The 16,843-nt window shown below is 44.4% G+C and overlaps 1 protein-coding gene across 2 annotated transcripts in view; it reads left to right on the forward strand.

Annotated features, from left to right (window-relative positions):
- TYW5 (tRNA-yW synthesizing protein 5) overlaps positions 1–16,843 on the forward strand; it is a 273,481-nt gene that overhangs the window by 17,392 nt on the left and 239,246 nt on the right. The window contains exon 1 of one of the 2 annotated variants that reach the window (XM_058439880.1): positions 10,695–10,767. The exons of the other annotated variant lie outside the window; for it this stretch is intronic. The gene's annotated coding sequence lies outside the window, so the exon portion shown is untranslated. Of the gene's footprint in view, positions 1–10,694; positions 10,768–16,843 lie in introns of those variants that run through there. 2 annotated transcript variants of the gene reach the window in all.

Here is a 16,843-nt window from a genome sequence, read left to right on the forward strand (position 1 = left end):
TGTTTCTCAGTGGACACACCACCAGCTTTCTAGGCCTCAGAGCCCCTGGTTTCTCGATGTGTTTTCACATCATGTACAGACATGTCCTTGGCTTCAAGATTCCAAAAGGGGCTTCCTCTAGGTAACACTTCAAGTCTCTTCCCTGTGCCCCTTCTTACTTCTGCACATGAGAGGAGGGCTTGATATGGGATCAATTGGATTTGCAAGAAATTAACATCATTTGGTCTACGCTTTGTGAATGCTTTGTGAATCAAAGCTCTTAAAATGCTGCAAACACGAAAGGCTCCCTTGTTTCTTTTCTCTCTGCCATGAAGCAATTTTGAATGAATGGTTCGCTCTGGAGACTCAAACTCTTCCTATGGAAGAGAGTATTTGAAAGCCCAACTTAGCTACCAAATTAAAGTCGTGTTCTCCAATTGATTTTAACTGCGATGAAACTAACATTTTAATCCTTATGTTCTTGCTCTTGTATCTCAGCTCTCAGTTGACTGAAAGATGTTATTTGTTGTCTCCCAAACTCAATAGGAACAAATATTTCAACCCTTATACCTGCCAATGCCAACCATCAACAACCTGGAACACCTGGAAGGCCGAAAACAGTACTTAATATTTTCACGGGTTATTTGCTGCTAAGTCCCATAGGGAAATCTACACTAGATGAAGAAGGTCTTGGTAGACCTACCATTGTTTATCCATATTTAGCCATTCATTTAATTTATGTTATCATCTACAGAGTGAGCACTGTGCAAAGTGATAAGGATACAAAGATGGTTAGGACATGCCGCTTGCCCTGAGGAATTTGCATAATGGTAGAGAAGACAGGCAGATAGGCCAGAGGTGACACAGCAATTTGATCAGTGACATAACACAGTATATTTAGTGACAACAGAAGCACAAAGCAGGGACTGCTAACTCAGATCCTGTGGTGAGGGGATGGGACTGGGACTACCAGACCTAGTCCCAGTCTGGTAGTCCCAGTACTAGGTCTGGTAGTCCCAGTTCCATCCCCTCACTGCAGAATATCCAGTAATGGAGGATTCATGAATTAAGTCTTGAGGATTAGAAATAATTGGACAAAAAGAGAAGCTGGAGGAAGGATGTTCCAGGAAAGGAGTAAAGGATGTGCTCAGGAAAATGCTTAGAATGCAACAAGCCTGAGAGGAGAAAGCCTGGGGGATCTTGATGAGGTTGAAGAGCAGATGCAGGGGACATATTCCTTTGTATCATATCTAGTGTGGAAAGGAGAGAGTATTTTCCAGCAAATCTCACTATCCCTGCCCTTGCCTCAACTGTGTCCTGGGGAATGGGATGTGCTTATAAGCTGAAGCTGAGATCACAAGGACAGAACTCCACCAAAGCACATTCATTGAGAGTGGGGTGGCTGGTCCCCAGAGGGGAGGTGAAGGTGCAGTTGCTGGTTGATTAGATGCAGGATAGCAGAGAGGACACATGTTCATTGGAGACGGATGAATTTCTACAAGGCCCCAATAGCTGGGAGATGGTCAGAGTCAATCTGGCAGGAAATTTCTAGGTGTGAATCCCAGCTTTGTTACAGACTCACAGACCTCTCTTTGCATCAGTTTCCTCTTCTGTAACATGGAGATAATAAAGCATTCTTTCAGAGTTGCAATGAGGTAATATATGTAAGCCTAATACCAGGCACACAAGAGGCATTTATTTGGTGGAAGTTGTTATTATGACCTATTTTTAGTGCTATCTGGCTGCTTTTTTTCTTTTTTGGTGTTTTTCCCATTCTGCGACCTTTCACTCATTTGTAAGCAAAGGTTTTAGAACCGTGTTTCAGTGATCTTCTGTTGTGTAACAACCACCACAGAATTTAGTGACATAAACTCACAGTGATTTATGACTTCTCACCTTTCTGTGCCTTAACAGGGTTCAGCTGCATGGTTCTTATGCTGATCTCCTTTGGGGTCTCTCATGCCACTTGTAGTCTGATGGCAGGAGCTGGAACATCTAAGGTGGCCTTAAGTCTGGCTCCTGTGTGGGATAGCCAGAAGGATGGACTCAGATGGGACACTGGCATGGATAGGCCTCTCCTCCTCAAATCATCTTGGGATCTCTTCCTGTTCACTTAGCTTCTCCATGTGGTCTGTCCAGATTTCTTGGTGGATAAGATCATCTAAAAGTATAAAAGCAGAAGCTAAACTTTCTTAAAGCATATGTGCAGAACTAGCACAGCATCATTTCTGCCACATTCTACAGGTAAAGCACCCAGACTCAAGGTGAGAAGACCACACAAGGGCATGAGGACTTGTGTTATGGGATTTTTGGGGTGTCGATTTTCTGGCTGGAAACCTCTGTGGCTAGTGGTGCCTTTGCCCAAGTTCTTGTCCTGCATCCAGGAAGAATGAGGTACACAGACTAGTAAAGGGTGAACAAGATGAAGAGGAGCTTTATTAAGTGTTATGACAGCTCAGAGGAGACCAGCAGTGGGTGGCTCCCCTCTGTAGGCAGGTCGTCCCATCAAGTATCAAGCTCTCACCAGAGAGGATGCCCTGGAGAGGGTTGTTCCTCTTTGCAGCTGGTAGTACCGACATCTCTGCAGGTCTCTGGAGCTCTTAGCAGAGAGAGTAATTCCACTCTGCAGCTGGTTTTCCCATTGTCTCTGTTCTCTCCATCCTCTGCTTGCTCTGGCTGAGCTGGGGGCTTTTATGGACCTCAGAGGGAAGGAAATTGTGCCCATTGGTCCATGGGCAGCCATGGGAGGGCTGGAAAAGGCACCACAAGTCCCAACTCTGGTCTGTGGGACCGGCAGCCCAGTCCCCAGCCTTCAGGCCCTTTTTGGCCTGAAGGTGGGACCTTACTGGGACTGTCCCCTTCTGCCCAAGAATCTGTCTGCCTCCTGCTGCCGTTCGTGGAAACCAGGCTTGGCCCTGACTTCTCCCAGATTGGAAGGAGTGCCAACAGCAGAGAGAAGGAGGAGGAGGAGCAGGCACTTCCGAGCCTGCAAGGGCAAGAGGGCCTTCCCTGGGCCCCCAGGAGTACAAGGATGCCTGAGTCTGCAGCTGCATTTTGGGTGGGGCTCTTGCCTGCTCAGTGGAGTGGGAGCCTGAGTGTACAACCCCTGTTTGGGCAGCTGCAGTGGCACGTGAGGAGCTCCCCAAGAGCACAGGGAGGCTTGGATCCACAGTGGTGGTTTGGGAAGCTGCAGCCCCACCCTGGAGTAGGGGTATCCCGCCTGCTCCATAGAGCAGGAGGTCTGGGTCTACAGCTACAATTTGGGCAACTGCAGCAGCACCCAGGGAGCTCCTGCCCCATCTTGGAAGGGGGAAAGGGCAGGGCTCTTGCTTGTCCCGGCTCCCACCAGCTCCACTGAGCGTGCAGTCCCAGTGTGCTTCCTGGCTGCAGCTAGCATGATGGTAGCGGCAGGCCGTCTGGAGCGGCCGCTGCCATCACTGGGAGGCGTCGTTCAATGGGGCTCTCCTTTGGAGATGAGCTGCTTCGTAGACTTCAATTTGTGTATACTACTGGTCTACAATCCCTTCTTCAAAACTCTTAGATATTTTTCATAATTCAGATGTTTTTAGACATTAGAGAGTTCATATAATACATATACTGCATATGATATGCCCATCAGTTAGAAGCAGCATCCCATAACCAAGCACATTAATATTTCTGTAATAAATGTATTTAATACAAATATGTTATTTATAATTTATGAAGTAGAATAATTGCAGATTAGAATAGCCTCATATACAGTCAGATCAAGTTTTGGTGTTTTCGAGATTTTCGAGTTTTAAATTATGGGTAAAACATTATGGAGCTGTATTTTGAATCAAAATAACCTCTTAAAGTTAAATTTCTCCTATCTTGAGCCTATAGCTGGTGTCAGCTCAGGTCCTCTGGGAGGCAGACACCGAAATAATCAGAAGTGTGAGTGATTTGGGAGGAGGGAAATGACTGTGAAAGGGGAGGGAAAATAGGAGCAGGCAGGGAAGGGCTTTAGGTCATGTGGTAGGTCTGATGCCTGTGAAAGGGGATAAGGAAGGAGGCAGGATGGAGTAGGGAGAGCCTCTGCTGCAGTGCGATGCTGAGAAAGTCCAGCCAGCCCCATCCGGAGCTCCATGCAGAGCCAGGCTGTCCTGCTGGAGGAGTACCATGTTTGGCAGAAATGACCAGACCCGAGTACCCCTGCTGTTCTCAGTCACTGGCTGGAGTAGCCTGGGAAGAGGCACTGCCCTGAGGCCAGAAACTCACCGCACAAAGTTTTCTCATGAAAGGAGGCCTGAGCTCATGCCTCAGTGGTTGCCTTGCCTTCAGCCCTCAGCCCACAGACTTCCTCTGGTCCTACATTTGTAGTTAACACAGTATGTTTCAGGAATGTGTCCTCTGTGTAACTGGGTGGGGTCGGGGGGGTTCGATCCTATGTCAGGACTGTCTAATCTATCACCTGCACCATGTTGCAAAAAAAAAAAAAAAGATATCTCTGAGGGACGACTCAGAGGCCTAGAAGGACTGAGGCAGGCAGGGAGACTATGCTGTGCTTGGCAAACGTGGGGAGGGTGACTTTTAGTTGGGTGAATCTTCTCTATGGTATTTAGGATCCTGTCCCGTCTCTCCCTCCCTCAGCAAACCTCTGACCCACATGTAGCTGTGGAATGGGCTACACCTGGACACTAAATGATGGCCCCTCTGACCCTCCCAACAGAACTTAGCTCATGACATTCACCTCCATGGTCCCTTTTGTCGCTCTCAGTGAATTCAGAAGACCAGCAGCTTAAGGCTTAAATGAAGTGCATCCAGGAGCCCAGTGGGCAAATGTCCCAAATCCCCAGTTAATGACAGAACTAGGGCTGTCTCCCATCCCAGATCTTTCCATGACCCCCTTCTTCCCCTTCCCTCTCCATATTAGGAATTTTGTTCCAGGTGAAATTTGCTTCTACCCTAGGGCTAAGGTGCTAATGGCAGAATTGTTATTTTAGCAGTATCTGGAAAGTCCAAAGGTAACAATTAAAATCACATCTCTCTTATATAATTATTCAAAGGCTCCTTTATAAATGTGCCAGTCTTCCTGCCAGATTAGAAGTCCTGGGGAGTCTTCCAACAGCTTCTTGGCCACTGAGCGTTCTGCAGGCTCTTAATGTATTCTGGTGAGCTCCACATTCTCTCAATAAGCAGACTATCTTTGCAGATGTTTATGAAGTCTCCCAACATGGCCACAAAGCATGGGGCCAGGTGTTGCGAAGGGTGCAGAAGAGGTATCAAAAATTACTCTCACCAAAGCTCTGACCAGTTTTTCTAAAGTGTAAGCAGATAACTATCCTCTAGGAGTGATCAGCCATGTAGAGTGGACAAACTTGCTGAAGACTGAGTGTGCTTTTGTAGGTTTAATGTGATAATCCGGTAAAACATACAATCCAGTAAAACATAAAGTTAATCTCACACATGCAGTGGTGTACATAACAGTTCTCATACTACATGGTGATTAGGCATCAATGAAAGCAGTTCCCATAAATGCCCATAATTAGACCTGGAATTCCACCATGGGTGAAGGAAAATGGATAGAGAATCTAGGAAATGCTATTGCATGTGTAATATATTATGGAGTTTTTAATTTTTTTTTTTTGAGATGAAATTTTGCTCTATTGCCCAGGCTGGAATGCAATGGGGCGATCTCGGCTCATTGCAACATCCACCTCCCGAGTTCAAGTGATTCTCCTGCCTCAGCTTCCCAAGTAGCTGGGATTACAGGTGCCCACCACAATGCCCGGCTAATTTTTGTATTTTTTTTTCTTTTAGTAGAGACCAGGTTACACCGTGTTGGTCAGGCTGGTCTTGAGCTCCTGACCTCAGATGATCCATTCGCCTCGGCCCCGCAAAGTGCTGGGATTACAGACGTGAGCCACCGTGCCTGGCCTTGGAGTTTTTCTTAAAGAAAAATTCCCCTTGGCTAGCAATTCTGATGTTCATTTTGTGACAGAGTTCCGAGTACATCTGAGTGTGTGATTTTTTTTTTCTCCTTCCAGCTGCTTCTCTAGGATTATTAAAAAAAGCAGGAAGGGGGTGACTTGCAATAAGTTTCCTTGGCATCTGAGGACGAAATTCTGCTATTACAATAGAAGGATTTTTACCATGGCTAAGAAAAAAATATTTTGAATATGGAAGAAAGTGCCTAAAGTGAGTATTCTTTTTAAACAGTTGAGTTGTGTTTCTAGTTTGTATCTTTGGTTAATCTTCCAAGAGTCTCCGATCAGGGCCAGCACTGATTAGGATCTTGGTCCTGTGAGCATCTTGGTTCATTTGGCTGTACTCATGGCCCCACAGTGGGAAGACCAAGTTCTCTTTTTCTATTCTTCTGCAACTGGGGCTCAACATCCATTTAAGAGACGTTCATTGAGTACCTATCCTATGCCAAGTGCAGGCTGGGTGCTGGAGTTCAGGATGAATCAAGCAAGGTCCCTGTTCTCAAGTATCTTCCACCCTAGTGGAGTAGCAAACCATGCAAACAGATGGCTATGAGGAGGTAGTGAAGATTGCCATGGAGGTATGAATGCTGCAGAGGCTCAGGGCAGAGAGGCAAGGCCTAGGCAAAGAAGGCAAGCCTGAGATGGGTCTTAGAGACTGTGTCAGAGTTTTCAATACAGAGTAGGATAGAAGGACCTTTCAGATTGAGAGGAGCATGATCACATGGAGGCTGCTCAGGAGATGATGAGAAGCTGACCTGGGGGAAGTGGCAGGAGGTGAAGCTGGGCAGCAGCCATGTTGGGAAGAGCTCAGGATACCATGCAAAAGGGTTTGGACTGCCTGCCGTGGGCCACAGGCAGCAGCAGGGTGTGAGTCCCTGCCAGTGACCCGGGCTGAGTTCCCTGGATTGGTCCCAAGTACTCAGATCTTGGAACAGCCTTTTCTGTGGGAGCCTTGCAAGAATCCAGCTGCTCCTGGCTCTTCCCTCTCTTCTCTCCACCTGTTCCTCACCCAGACCTCTGTAGCCAGCTGGAAGGGATGGGGAAATCAGTGCAAACAACCCTCGATGCCAGCACCTCATCCTCCACACTCCCAGTTCCCAGGCAAGAACCTCCAGCAGCTGCCACCGCTTCCCAGGGGAGCCCAGACAGTTGTCTTTTTTGGCATATGGTGCAGGGAGCTGGTGGAGACTTGCCATTTTTTCCCACTCAGGCTTTTCTGACTCACTGGCTTCCTAGAAAAAACTCAAGTAGACTTAGGCACTGACTTTGAGGAAGTTCGAGCTCAAAATCAGGAGAGATGCTCCAGCTTAGCAAGAGAACTCTTCTTGCCACCTGCGCCCCACATGCTTGGGATTCTTTGTAGAATAGTCAAAGCCCTCCACAGTCAAAGATGAAAGCTGGACCCCACAGAAGCCTGGTGAACCATCACACAATCCAAATGAGTTTTAGTCTCACCACGCCATTTCCTTTCCTTTAATGTGAAGGAAGAATTAGAATTTTAAAAGCACAAGGCAATAAAGTCAAAAGGAAGAGAAAATTGCCAATATATGCCAGGCACTGTGCTAGTAAGTTGTATACATTATAAAAACTAATTCTCACTGCAAGCCCAGTAAGATGGATATTATAATCTTCAGTTTATGAAAGAAGAAATTAATGCTTGGACAATGTAGATAACTTGTCCAAGTGAGGCTTAGGATTCCACAGTTGTCTACCTGGATGATCCTAGGGGAGAGAAGGAGAGGCTGGGGTCATTGGAGACCAACTTCACTGGTTTTGCTTTGTGTAGGCAGTGAAAGATGGGTTGCCCCAGGAGCTTGGGGAGTACTTGTGCCCTAGCCTAGAGGAGTTTATATTCTAGTTGGGTATAAAATATTAGGAACAAATGACTCCTGGCATTTAGTTAGGTACAAAACTGTCAAAGAGTAACCATAGAACCTTAGAACTAGAGGATGTGTCTTACAAATTATCTTAACCAATTCCTATTTTACCAATGGGGAAACTGAGGCCAAAGGAATGGAAGCACTTGCCAAGGTTAGCTCATTTGCAGAAGAGTGGGTCAAGAGCCTCAGTTTTTAATTACCAGCTGAGTGAAATCTTCACTTCCTCTCAACAGATAATCTCCTCATTGTACCATGCAGTTTTTGTGTGATCTTTCTGCTTCCTTCATGAAAGCTTCCTTCATGGCACACCCAGGCCTGGCTGGGGTGCCTTGTGGAAGGGATGTGTGGGTCTTGGGTGCCGTGGCAAGGTCAGGGGAGGGGAAAAAAACAGGAGCAAGGAACAATAGCTGTATTTTTTTCGTAAACTTTAGTTCCAGCCATGAAAAGTACAAAAAGTAAATGCCCTCCAAAAACAGTAGTAACTCTCATTTGGCAAGTATTTAAAACTACCAAAATAATTTTGATGTCCAATGAGGGTCAATTAAGAGGATTTTTGCCTATATTTGTAAAACTTTTAAGACCTAATCACTCAATTGGGGCATTAGAAGGGAATTGTGGGATATACACTGAAACCATTCCGTATGTCATTGAATTTGATATTCACATAAGTTATTTATAATCGTGGAGCAGGTGAAGTTGTTTTCCTTGATGCCAATTGTCTCATGTTGTTTTCCTCTACCTCTGGGGAAATTTCTCAGAACAAGATATAAAACTCACTCATTCTGAAGTGTAAATAGCTAACGATGCTTAAAGTAATATTTCTCCTAGGAGTATTTTCATTGTAACATTTTAAGTCGGATAAATGAAGCTTTGTTGGAGAAACAGCAGGCTTTATTTCAAGGTAGAAGAGAAACTCCTAAGGGTAAACAGAACATTCTTAGGCTTCTGAAATCACACTCTATAAGTTCTTCTTTAGTTTTTCAGCTAGAGGAGTCCTTTCTGCTTTTAAAAATAATAGATATGGAAGCAACCAAGATGTCCTTCAGTAAGTGACTGGATAAACTGTGGTACATCCAGACAATGAAATATTATTCAGCACTAAAAAGAGATGAGCTATCAAACTATGAAAAAATATGGAAGAAATTTAAATGCAGATTACTAAGTGAAAGAAGCCAATCTGAAAAGCCAAGCTACAGTATCATTCCAACTATATGATATTCTGGAAAAGGCAAAACTATAGATCAATAAAAAGATAGTGGTCACCAGGGATTGGGGTGGGGGAGCTGTGTGGAGGGGCACAGAGAACTTTTAGGTCAGAGAAACTACTCTGAATGATGCTGCAATGGATAAATACATGTCAGCATAAATCTATCCAAGCCCATAGAATATACAAGGCCAAGAACCAAACCTAATGCAAACTATAGACTTTGAATGATTGATATAGTTTGGATATCTGTCCCCACCCAACTCTTTTATTGAAATGTAATCCCCAATGTTGGAGGTTGGGCCTGGTGTGAGATGACAGGATCATGTGGGTGGATTGCTCATGAATGGTTTAGCACTGTTTCTGGAATTGGTGGGTTCTTGGTCTCACTGACTTCAACAATGAAGCCGCAGACCCTCGTGGGGGGTGTTACAGTTCTTAAATGCGGCGTGTTCAGAGTTTGTTTCTTCTGATGTTTGGAGTTTCTTCCTTCTGGTGGGTTCGTGGTCTCACTGGCTCAGGAGTGAAGCTGCATACCTTTGCGGTGAGTGTTACAGCTCTTAAGGCGGCACGTCTGGAGTTGTTCGTTCCTCCAGGTGGGTTCTTAGTCTACACTGGCTTCAGGAGTGAAGCTGCAGACTTTCGTGGTGAGTGTTACAGCTCATAAAACAGCGTGGACCCAAAGAGTGAGCATCAGCAAAATTTATTGAAATGAGCAAAAGAACTAAGCTTCCACAGTATGGACTGGGACCCCAGTGGGTTGCCACTGCTGGCTTAGGCAGCCTGCTTTTATTCCCTTATCTGGCCCCACCCACATCCTGCTGATTGGTCCATTTTACAGAGAGCTGATTGGTGGGTTTACAATCCCTGAGCTAGACACAGAAGTTCTCCATGTTCCCACTAGATTAGCTAGATACAGAGGGCCGATTGGGGCATCCACAAACCCTGAGCTAGACACAGGGTGCTGATTGGTCTGTTTACAAACCTTAAGCTAGATACAGAATGCTGATTGGTGTATTTACAATCCCTTAGCTAGACATAAAGATACTCCGAGTCCCCACCAGACTTAGGAGACCAGCTGGCTTCACCCCGTGGATCCTGCACCGGGGTCACAGGTGGAGCTGCCTGCCAGTCCCACGCTGTGCGTCCCGCCACTCCTCAGCCCTTGGGCGGTGGATAGGACTGGGCGCCCGTGGAGCAGGGAGTGGCGCTCCTTGGGGAGGCTCGAGCTGCGCAGGAGCCCACAGCGGGCGGCGGGGGGGTCTCAGGCATGGAGGGCTGCAGGTCCTGAGCCCTGCCCTGCGGGGAGGCAGCTGAGGCCCGGCGAGAAATCGAGCACCGCAGCTGTTGGCCGAGGTGCTAAGCTCCTCACTGCCCGGGGCTTACGGGCCGGCCGGCCGGCTGCTCGGAGTGCGGGGCCCGCAGAGTCCACGCCCACCCGGAACTCGCGCTGGCCCGCAAGCGCCGCGCGCAGTCCCGGTTTCCGCCCGCGCCTCTCCCTCCACACCTCCCCGGAAGCTGAGGGAGCTGGCTCCGGCCTTAGCCAGCCCAGAAAGGGGCTCCCACAGTGCAGCGGCGGGCTGAAGGACTCTTCAAGCGCGGCTAGAATGGGCGCCGACGCCGAGGAGGCACCGAGAGAGAGAGAGAGAGAGAGAGAGAAAGAAAGAGAGAGAGACAGACCGAGACCAGGGCTGCCAGGGCAGCCAGAACGCTGTCACCTCTCAGCACCATCCCCCATCATACTGTCCTCACCATAGTAAGTGAATTCTCCTGAAGTCTTTCTTTAAAAGTGTGTAGCTCCTCCCCCTCACTGTCTTGCTCCTGCTTTCACCGTGTGATATGCAAGCTCCTGCTTTGCCTTCTGCCGTGATTGTAAGCTTTCAGATCTTCCTGTACAGCCTGCAGAACTGTGAGCCAGTGAAACCTCTTTTATTTATAAATTACCCAATCTCAGATATTTCTTTATAGCAATGCAAGAACGGCCCAATACAGTGATGATGTGTCAATGTAGGCTTATCAGTTGTAACAAATGTGCCACTCTGGTGGGGGATGTGGATAATGAGGGAGCCTATGCATGTGTGGGGGAAGAGGGGACATGGGACATCTTTGTACTTTCCTCTCAATTTTGCTATGAACCTAAAGCTGCTCTAAGAAATTGTTTTTTAAAAATAGCTATCAATTAGTTAATATAAATCACATGTCTAGAATTTACCTAATTCTATGAGTGAATAATAATAGTGGATTAAACATATTGAACGTTTACTAAGCACCGCCATTTAAATAAGTAATTTGCATCTGAAACTAATTTCATCTTCAAGCTCCTCTCCTAGGTAGGTATTATTATTACCATATTAATTTTGTGGATAAAGGAGTCAAGTGTATAAAGGCCAAGTAAGTTGCCAAGAAAGATTTTAGTGTGCCTACTTCACAGCTGAGAACACTGAGCTTAAAGAGAAATAGAAGCTCTTAACTACTCTTCGTTTCCTTCCCCTATATTCTCTAACTCTAGTTAACACAGAAAACTGTGTTTGCTTCTGTTTTTTGTTTTGAGATTCTGCTTTCTATGTGATGTTTAGTAACAGGCTAAGTTATTACATCTGAAGTGAATAGAAAGAAGTCCAATTTGGCTCATGTTCCAAAACAAAATTGATAAGGGCAGATTCTATGCGGGTCATTTATGGACGTATGCGACTACATTGTTTTCTGAATGGACATTGAAACCATGATGATTATGATCTTTTGAAAAATTCATGGTTGAAACAGATCTAACTTAATTATGAGATGTGCCTTATGAGGTTATGTGTGCAAATCATCAAGGAAAAGAAAGAACAGGTCACAGAATTCGTATCCGTGCAAGCATATGGATCAGTGTCTAAACACATACACACACATACACCGAGAGAGAGAGAGACCCACACATCTGGCTTGATTCACAAAGAATCAGGAAATTCAGTTGAAACACAAACCATTTTTATTTGTGTACTGTCTGGAGAAATATCATGGAATGTTATGGAAACAAAACCCCAAGCAGGGCCATAGGGCGGCTCAATTAAGAGCCAAATAAGTAGCAGTGCCCAACCCCTGTGTAGGTAATTAAGACCCAGGGTCCGAATCCTCTGCCATCCCCATGTCTTCCCTTTTCATTTAGAACAAGTAACTGGGATAGGAAGATGACAGAGATTCAGACTGCACTCTTGTTATGACAGAGACAATAAGTTTTTGTACAATGTCCAAAAAGAAATGGAAAAGATTTTTTTTTTATTGTGGTTATGGGCTAGACCCTTGACTTTTTATTTAGATGAATCACACATGTGGTTTTCTCTATGGGTACAGAGTGTTTAGAACACTCTGGAAAACCAGTTTTAACAAGATTTCAGTGTAGCTACATTATCCTGCACATAGTAGGCACTCAATAATATTTATGGAATCATTTATTTGACAAGAAAATAATTCTTTAACAAATATATGTTGAGTTTTTAACATATGCCAGGGACTTTACTAGGCTCATGGGACACAACAACAACAAAGAGAGCACTCTTTTCTCTGATGAAGACTGTTCTGCTAAACAGGACATAAACAAATATGTAAAATATGTAATGTGTCAAAAGGTGATAAGTGCTCTGGTAGGCTGAATAATGGGCCCCAAAGATGTCCACTTCCTAATCCCTGAGCCTATAAATGTGTTCCCTTATTTGCCACAAGAGACTTTACAGATGTAACTAAGTTAAGAATTTTGAGGTGGAGAGTTTACCTGGATTATCCAGGTGGGCCCAACATAATCTAAAGGGTCCTTATAAGAAGGAGAGGTGATGATGGAAGCAGAAGTAAGAGTGATGTGAGCCCACCAGCCAAGGGATGCAGGAAGCCAATGAAGCTGGGAAAGGCTGGAATCAAATTCTTCCCTATGGTCCCCAGAAGAGATGCAGCCCTGTTTACACCTTGATTTTAGCCTAGTGAAATGGATTTCAGATTTCGAACTTACAGAACTGTAAGGAAATAAATTTGTGTTGTTGGAAGCCACTAAGTTTGTGATAATTTGTTACAGCAGCAACAGGAGACTAATACAAATGCTCTGGGGGAAATAAAGGAAAGGGAGTAGAGGGTGTTGAGGTGGAAGAGGCTGAGGGCTGAGAGTGGTCGCAATTTAAAATAGAGTGGGGAAGGTGTGCCAGATTGTAATGTCTAAAGATGGCTACCATGATATCGCCCATCCCACATGCTTTCCTCACAGTGTGACTTTGAAACTTCTCCCATTAGATGGTGGGTTGTGGGAGGAGTGGGGTTCTCTGTTCCTCTCCTTCCATCTGGGTGAGGTTATGGCTCTGGTGAAAGAGATACTGTGTCACTTCGGAGGCTGGGTCATAAAAGGTGGTACAGCATCTGCCTGGTGCTCTTTGAGATATACTCTTGGGACTCAGCCACCATGCAGCCAGGAAGCCCACAGAGCTATGGAGAGGCCACATATAGGTGTTCTGGTTGAGGTATCCACTGACACAATTGCTAGACTTGTGAGTGAGTCAGTTTTCAACTCCCAGCTATGATGTCACCCTCAGCTGTTCTCACTGTGCCCTTGCTGAGTTCCTAACCCACAGAATCCTTGAACATATAAGAATGATTGTTTTTTTAACAGGTGAATTTTGAGGACATTTGTTATGGCACAAAAGTAACTGGAATAGAAGGCCATATTGAGAGGGTGACATTTGAGCAAAACCCTAAAGGTAGTAAGGGAGCCATCACAATGTCTAGTGAAAGATTATTGAAGGTAGGAGGAAATGTAACTGCAAAAGCCCTAATGGGAAGGAAGGCCTTGTGTACCTGGTATGAAACAGGAACAGTTAGGGGGCTGTTGCAGAAATATAGATTGTGTAGGGGCTTGTAGACCATGGGAAGAATTTGGGCTTTTCCTCTAAGTAAAATTGGAAAGTTCTGAGTAGGGTAGGGGATGATTTGACTCAGATTTATGAAACATCAATCCAACTGCTACATTCAGAATGGACTGTAGTGGGGCAAGGGTGGGAGCATGGAGACCAAGAAGGAGGTTATTTTTCTAATCAAAGAGAGAAACTTGGACTAGGATGGTAACAATATAAATGGTAAAACATTTGGGAATATTTTGAAATAGAGTCAACAGGTACTTAGGATATGTATTTTTAAGATCGAGATATTGTGATAGATTGGATATTTGTGAGAGAAAGAGAATGACTATAAAATTGGCTTAAACAACTGAAAGAATAGACTTGCCACTTCTGAGATAGAGGACTGCTAATGGACAGACTCAGAGAAAATCACAAGTTCAGTTTTGGGCATAATAAGCTTGAGATGCCCATTAGATATCTAAGAGCAGGCTGTTGGATGCACAAGTTTGACACTCAAGAAGGTGTATAGGCCGGAGACATACATTTATACAATAGGACTCAGCTTTGAGATTGGTTGAGATCACCAAGGACATGATTGAAGAAAGAGAGGAGTTTCAAGCACTCTGATGTTTAAAGGTCAGGGTGATGAAAGGAGCAAGCAGCAGAGACTGAAACATTATATAGCCCAAAAGGTAGGAGGAAGGCCAGGAAGGTGTGGTTTCCTGGAAGGCTATTAAGGACAGTATTTCAAGGAGGAGGGAGTGACCAGCAATGTCAAGTGATGAGGTTAAGCAAGGTGAGAACTGAGAAGTGGCCATTGTCTTTAGCAATGTTGGAGTCACAAGTATCCTTCATAAACCCAATCTCATTGGTTGTGGTGGTAGAGAATGAATGAATTAATGTTAATCAGATTTCATGAGGGTATTTTTTCTTTGAAAGAATATGGGACATTTTCCTGTTACAGCACAAGACAAAGGACAGGAAAGTATGCTGAGATGTCCAAAGCATTAGCTGGAGTACATTCAGATGTTGTTAAGCTCAGTGCTCTGGACACAATGTTACTGGAAGGGTTCAGAGCTTCCAGGGCTGGACTGTGGTGAAAATTATAAAGTCCTAAGCAAGCATAAGGCATATCCTTTGTTTGTTGCCAATTAAATATATCTCAAACTTCCTTCCAAGATGGAGATAATTCACTTCCTGGTTAGAAATGCAGCCTCTGAATTCGTCTGTCTATATGTGAATCTTGATTCTAACCATTAGCCGAGTGTGTGGCTTATTTAAATCTCAAATTCCTCATCTGTAAAATGAGGCTAATAATGGTATACACCACATAGGATGATGTAAGGGTTGGATTATATTTATCATGAACAGTGTCTGATGTGTGGTAAACTTTCAATGACTGTTAGCTCTTATTACTATTAATTACATAAAATGGGGGGAGAAGAGAAGTCTTTTGTTTTGGCTCAAGGTAAATCAGTGCTACACAAATAAATATTTAATAAGCTGATCTTCATAAGGGTAACTTTGTTTAGCTGGTTTAGCTGTAATGAGGATTGTCTGTAGTTGCAAGAGTTTATAGTCTCAGGTAACTCCACGCATCCATCATTATGTTAGAATCAAACCAGTAAAGAGGGGTTACCATTTTTAACCTGTTTTATTGTCAGGATCAAAACACACAATAAAAGAACTTTATAAACTTTATAAAGTATTATGAGGTTGTAAGTCTGTGTTGGTTTATGACCATGACATTGCAACTTTGATGTGGACCCTCTGGAGTCCAACTGTCCCAGGCTTTGACCTGCCCTCCCTACTGCCCTCCCCCAAAACCTACCACTAATACACATGCACACTTAGAGTGGGCTATTTTGGTGCTGGGAATTCATACATGATCACACTCCAAAAGGAGCAGATGAAAAATGCTTGAGAAGGCTAAAAAGGAACACTCAGAACTGAAAAACCATTCCTTAAAAATCTCAAAAGTCTGAGTTATTGTCAAATTTGGTATCCCTAACATGTCCATGTGATGTGATTTGGGCCTATATGAAAGTATATGTTGCCCTAATGAAATAATGAAAAGGGAATGATAAATGCAGCAAATAGGGAATCCTAACTCAACTTCCACACATGGAAACAATTGTCTAAATTATGGCAAAACGTAGCGATTACACACCGGCCTCATTATTTACTTGAGAACAAAATCATAGAACACAGGAAAATCATCCTCATGTGCAAGTTTTGCTGCTCACTTTTCTAAATTACTATGTGCATGCTATAGTATTTGGATTAAAAGCCCTCCTCCCACCCCACAAAAAATCAGGTCCTTAACACCAAAGTAAAGCACAAGACTATTATCTCAGTGATTCAAATAAATTCTTTGAATTCTTGCCTTAGTATCTTTGCCTTTTACAGAAAAACCTTCTGTGGTTGACAGAAAAAAAATATGAATGAATATGAAAGATGAATCTAAAAAGCATCTACCAGCTTGGCAGGAGACTGGCGGAAACCCCAGTATCCCAGTCCTTGCTGCCATATGTGCAAAGAAACTTGGGAAACGTTCTTCTCTAAGCCTTTGTTACTCAAAGTGTAGGTAATGGACCCTGGACCGGAAGCACCAGCATCACCTGGAGGCCTGCTAGAAATGCTTAACTTCAGGTCCTACCCCAGGCCTTCTGAGTCGGAATCTGCATTTTAACAACATCTCTGGGTAATTCATATGCATACTGAAGTTTGAGAAGCAATTTCTAAGAAACTCTCAGCAGTTCAGGTGAAGGGGAGCTTCCAAACTGCTTGTTCAGCTTAGTGTGAGCCTGCATTTTTAAAACTCATCTTAGATCCATGCAGGTGACTGACAGCATTGAGGACAAGTGTACAATGAGCCTCATACCATTATGCATAAATGTTCCTCCTTACCCATTAAAAAGGTTCAAAAGATACTGTGCTGCAGATATTCCACATAATGACCTTCCAAATTTCTTG

This window comes from Hylobates moloch, unplaced genomic scaffold (assembly GCF_009828535.3).
Source record: "Hylobates moloch isolate HMO894 unplaced genomic scaffold, HMol_V3 SCAFFOLD_1, whole genome shotgun sequence".
Classification (NCBI taxonomy): domain Eukaryota; kingdom Metazoa; phylum Chordata; class Mammalia; order Primates; family Hylobatidae; genus Hylobates; species Hylobates moloch.